The sequence below is a fragment of the Merops nubicus genome, unplaced genomic scaffold (assembly GCF_000691845.1).
Source record: "Merops nubicus isolate BGI_N331 unplaced genomic scaffold, ASM69184v1 scaffold10475, whole genome shotgun sequence".
Taxonomy (NCBI): domain Eukaryota; kingdom Metazoa; phylum Chordata; class Aves; order Coraciiformes; family Meropidae; genus Merops; species Merops nubicus.
In genome coordinates, this window is record NW_008611600.1 from 45,369 (window position 1) to 51,368 (window position 6,000).

Sequence of the window (6,000 nt, forward strand, 5' to 3'; positions counted from 1 at the left end):
GGTGAAAGTTTGAGCAGGGCATGGAGTGGGAGGGGATTTTGCTTCCTAGAGATGGCCCCTGTTTTATTCATCTCTCTTAAAGGATGTGCTCCATCCCAACACCTGGAGTGGGAGTTTTAGACCTTGTCTAGGACTTGGCCCTTTTGTGAAGGGAGTCACTAAGGGTTGGTGGGCAGCCATTCATCACTGGGGCCTTAATTCAGCCACATTCTTGGAAAATAATAGCAGGTCCATCCAACAAACAGGTTTGGGAACCACTGAAGTCTGGGTATTAATATTAAAGAGCTAAAAAAGGCTCTTCTGCCCCAGAAAATCTGGAGTCCTTAGGCATCATAAATCTGACCTGTTAGTCACCGTTGTCGTTGCCTTGGCTGCAGCAGCCTCGCCATCACTCCAGCTCCTGTGGCAGTGCTGCAGCCTGCCTGATGCTCACTAAATGGCATTTGGTTCCTCTTGAGTTCTGGGTGATCAGATTTTGCTCAACCATCATTCTCTCCCTGTGTGAGAAGCTTCTGAAATACTCTTTAACTAAATAGCTACATACGTTCATTCATCCCTCTGAGCAACACTGAAGCAGCACTAATTACTCCTTTTTATGAGCCGTGGCTTTTCTGGGAGATACCTCCCTTCAAAAACAAGCAAGGAGAAAAACTTCCACATAACAAAGCTACTGCTCTACCCCAGTGCAGCTATTTCAGTCTTTGATGCCACCATCAGTTGTAAGTAGCCCCTCAAGGCTGTAGGATGTAGAGAGTATTGGGTGTGCTCAAGAAAAAAAACCCTTTGTGGACATGGAGGAGAGGAATCCATCCCTCCTGAGACCCCTGCCAGCTTGGGAGCTCCCTGGGAGCTGACAGGGAAGCACGTTCTGGCCCACCAGTCCCCAACAATTGTCCTTTATTCTCCAGTGAAGAAGAGGAGGGGACAGACAGGTGCTTGGGGCCAGGGGAGAGTTTCAAGCTGTGCTGCATTTGTTTGGTGAGTTGCTTTGCAGCTGCCTTGGAAGAAGAGGCAGTTGTTAAAGATCAGACTGCTCAGGAAATATTATCTTAGATGTGAGATGCTAATGTAAATAGCTGCCCTCCCCCCTTTTTTTTTTTTATTCTGATGGGTTTTGGGTCACCTTGACTTTAGTAGGGCTTTGCAGGGTTGGTTTTCTTTCTGTTCTTTCCCCCCCTTGTTTTGCCAGGGTCAATGGCTGTGCAAAGGAGAAGGCAAGAGGGTGTTATCTCCATGCTCACCCCAAAGCTCTGTGGAATAGACTGTTCAGGGACCAGCACTGCAGCAGAAAATCTGTGCTATAAACCCTGCTGCTCATCATTATACTCCCATCACCTACACAATGTATTTACTCCCTCCTACACCAAATCCTCCCACAGCCATTGTGCTTCACGGCCAGACTCCCTGAGCCCTGGCTGCCCTGTGCAGGGCAGTGCTGCAGGGGGGATTCCCTAGGGTGCATGGACTCAGGAATGCATCTTCATGTAACCTTGAGCTTGAAACAGCCAAACTATTCCCTTTAGTCCCAGTAGATAATGTCTGTATCTGAGTTCAGCTTCTCTTTGTGCCTAGCCCTTGATTAGAGTCCTTTCATAGTTGGTATTTCTTCTCTAAAAGGATGTTTATACATTAATTAAGCCATACTTTAGTCTTGCTTTTGATAACTTGCCTGAAGAATGCCCTAAGTTTTTTAGAGAAGCGTTTTTTTTCTCTCTGCACCACTACATGATTTCTTCTATGGCATTCACCCTTTTATTTCTGGAAAGAATAAACCCCAAACAAACAAAATTCTCTTTCAGCCAAGAACTGATGGAAGTGTAATCTGAAGAAAGGGAGAAATACATTTAATTGCTGTCTCTGATGCCAAACCTTAAGTGCATTGCTTCAAATTCATCGTGAGTTCTACAAAACACTCAATTTTCCCTGCATGGCACAGGCATCAGAACCACACAAACATCCCCGAGCTGATCTCAGGAGTGCTGGCTGTGGAGGAAGAACTGCATCCACCCTTCCCCATGCATCCAGAGAAGAATTTTGCCAGCCCTCTTTGGACAGTGCTGTGCTGGAAGCAAATGCAAAACTCCTTATCTGAGTGGTTTTTTGTTAGTTTGTTTGGTTTTAGAGTCTCTCCTTGTAGCAGTGCAACACTGACTTGTGACACACCCGAAATGAGCTCTGGCTTGTTACTCTGTGCTGCTGCTGGCATCTCATTGAGGATAAGATCTGAATTTTCCTGGGTTCTTTCCCGTGTCCTCCTCTGATCTGGAATCCTCTGCTCCTAGGAAGACTGGGGTGAGTAACCCCCACTTCTGGCTCAGGGTGTTTCTAGAGAGGTTAGTGGGTTGTGAAGCACTCTGTTGTTTAACTGAGTTTCTTTCCCTTTCATACATATTCACGTGGCACATTTGTTGTCTGTTCAGTGAGATAATTAGATATGGAAGAGAAGCAGATATCCATTAAGCTGGCACTGACTAAGGCTCTTCTGTCCTGATGTGAACTGCTCCTGTGCTGCTGTCAGCGTGGGCTGGCTGCTGGAGGTGCACAAGGCCACCCCTTTGCCTTTCAGGACTCCTGAACTCCCTGGTCATCAGCGTGGAGCAAATGAGTTGCTACATCCTCATTAAATGACCTGGGGAGATGTTAGTTGTTCCAGACTGAACGCTGATGAAGGTGTGCTAGGTGACCTTCTCATGGCACTGGGTGACCTGATAGTGACTCAGCTGCAGTGTTATTAACCTGCTTCTGTTACTGCATCAGAGCAAAGTTCCTGATGAACAAATCTGCAGACTCCTCTGCTAAGCAGGGAAGTTATAACCATGTTGTCTGTGGTTGGGAAGCTGACATCAGCCCGGGATAGAACAAGGGTCTGCAAAGAAGGGCTGCCATGCCTGGTGGTGGATCTGGGGTGAAGGGAGTAGGCCACTTACAGTCTCCCATAGTGGTATTTCCATGAATTTTTCCTTTGAAAAAGAATCCAGCACGCAGCTGAGATCACATCTCTCCTCTGGGTAATGGAAAGGCACAGGAGACCAAATCTGGCCTTAGCTGTCTAAGGCTTTATCTGTGGCAAAACTCACAGGAAGCAAACAGAGATGAAGAGTGAATTTTCCTTTCTGGAGAAGAGTGACTTCTCCTTTCTGGAGAAGGCTGTCAGGAGCACAGCCTTGCAGAGCCAGTGATCTTCAGAAAGCCTGAACGACTGCCCAGAATCCCCTGGGGAAAGTGAAGGTCCACCCGAGCAGAACTGCCCAAGAGAGCTCAGCCTGAGGTCACAGCCACTGGACAACTCCTGTGTTGCCTTCTGGTGGCCACAGAGCTTCCTCCTGCACTGCCTGGGCAGCACACACGGGTTCCAGCCACTGCCTGCAGGCACAGCACCTCTGAAGTTGAGGTCCAGCGTCTTAGCAAGGGTCACATTATTCCCAACACTGTTTTTCCTTTTCACCTAAAAAAAATAAACTTTGAGTCAGGTTATGTGTTTTATTAGTAGTTATTTACTACGTGGGTCACTGCTGTAGCTGATGGAGTTAGCAATGACTCCTGAGCACAGGGGGGACCTTAAGGAACCTTGTGCATGTTAAATAAACCTCCCAGAAGGCCAGAGAAGGAAACCTGGTGTTGGGTCCTGCGTGGCACTGGGCACAGCAATGCCTTTGGCAGCTGTGTGGGTAAAACTCGGGTGAGCTGGGGTGAAGTAAAGTGAAAAACACAGAAGGAAATTTTCTGTACCTTACAGAGGGTCATTTCTTAGGAGCAAGATGTACCAAGAGCAGGTAACAGGAGCAGCCCTGGGCCCCTTGTTCAGAGTAAGAGCAGGGGCTGCCTTGTCCTGTCGACCTGCTCCCAGAGGCTGCCTGGGTGAGGAGGGGAAGGGTGGGGGGCACAGCTCCCACCCAGCCCAGCCCAGGGGGCTTGTTCCCCCTTGTTCCCAGGGCTGTGCAGTGCCCGGGTCCAACACTGTGAGCTGTGCTCAGTGGAGCTCAGTGGAGCTCAGTGGAGCGTGGCTCTCAGGGGGTTGTGTAACCAGCCCCTGTGCTCTGCACGGTGCCCCAGATAGAACCAGCAGCCCTGCAGAGCAGGAGGTGGTGCCCAGCCTGCCACATCCCCCGTGCAGGGCATGCTCCAGTCAGCAAACAGGCTTCAGCACGTGCCCACTCCCTCTGTTCCCTCTCTGGGAAGCTTTCTCATACCCAGGGTACCCATCCCACCAGTGGCAGAGTCATCAGCACCTGCAGAATATTTCTAAGACTTCGAAGGGAGTTTTTTTTTCCTCTTCAAGAACCTTCCGTGCACTCTGCTAACACCTAATGGAACTGGGAAGGAGAAAAAATATCTGTGAATTGCTCTGCAACACTAAAAGCCCTGAAATCTTGAAGAGATGGAAAAGTTTTGTTAAGGAAATAGGGGAAAGGGAATTTCAGGTAGCCTCTTGTGTAATTATTATTTTTTTTTAATTATGCTTTAATATTTCAAAGCTGGATGCAGCTATGCAGTGGATTTTGCAGGGAGGTTGCCAAGCAGCTCTGAGAGGGTTTCCTGACCCGTGATCAGGAGTTGGACAAGGTGATGCTGGAGCTAGAACTGACTCTAGTCCCTTTGCTCTTCACTTATCCCTTCCCACCCAACTAATCACCACTGGTTTTGTATCAGCTTTTTCTGATGTTTTGCCTGGTTTTAGAACATGCTCTTGTAGGCTGCAAATACCAGCAGGCTTTGCCCAAGGGAGAGTTTGCTCAGGGCATGATCAGAGAGAGCAACAGGCAACAGAGTCAGGATGGAAGAAAACAGCCACAGGAGTAAATACCTGCATGTTGAAGACCTGTGGACTAAATGGCCCAGTTTGTGCCTTCTTCTCTGCAACAGATGAGAAGGTCGAGTATCTGTCCTCTTGGGAGGGCAGAAATTGTTTCTGTCTTCAGCAAAATAAACATGCAAGGATGTCTTGGCTTTGTTTGTTTGGACTGTATTCTGCCATGGCCTGAGCCATGATTTCTGAGCCTAAACCCACTGAAATCATAGAAAGCTTCAGGCTGGAAGGGGTTGCCCTGACCCAGGGGCAGGACCTTGCCCTTGGCCTTGTTGAACCTCGTGAAGCTCACACGGGCCCTCTTCTCCAGCCTGTCCAGGTCCCCCTGGATGGGTCCCATCCCTCAGGTGGTGACTGCACCACTCAGCTTGGGGCCACCTGCAGACCTACTGAGGGTGCCTCAGTCCCATGGTTTATGCCATTGATGAAGCTATTGATTACAGGAATCATGACAGGAAGGAGCACTCTCATGGCAGGTGACAGCTCTCACCACACAGAACCAATTTAGCAGCTGTTAAAGTGCTAAATCTACCCATTTCTTCGGGTGAGGGAGTGGATAAAAGGATAAAGCCAAGATTGTCTGGGCCACACTGGTTCCCAGCCCAGTGTCCCCCCTGAGCAGCGATGCTGCCAGAGGAGCTGTGCTGCCTGCAGCACAGACCAGGACGTGTAGAGTTCCTGCTGCTAAAGCTTCTCCAGGTGCCCCTGGGCAAGTCACTGTGCCTCAGCTGGCTGCAGAAAGGGGCCGAGACCAGCACCCTGCCTCACCCGGGGTTCTGAGCTACCAGTAAGTGACTCACATGCTCTGCCCTGGGCTTTCTGTTGCTGTGTTCTGCCAGTTTTAGGACCATTAAACCATCTCCTAAGTACCACATCCACATGTTTTTTGAACACCTTTGGGGGCTGTGACTCCAGCACCCCCCTGTGCAGCCTGATCTGGCCTCACCACTCCATCAGAAAACAAATTCTTCCCGAGATCCAGTCGAAACCTCCCCTGGCACCACTCCAGCCCGTTGCCTTTCCATTTCCACCCGGGGGTTTTCCTGCCTGGGAAAACCCTTCCCAAGGCCGGCACCGGTGAGGCCGACACCCCTGCGGGGCTCCGGAGCCCTTGCCCGTGCGGAGGGAATTTTGGAGGCCGCTGAACCGGCGGCGCCAGAGCTCCCGGGGGGAACTGGGAGCCCCTCTCCCGG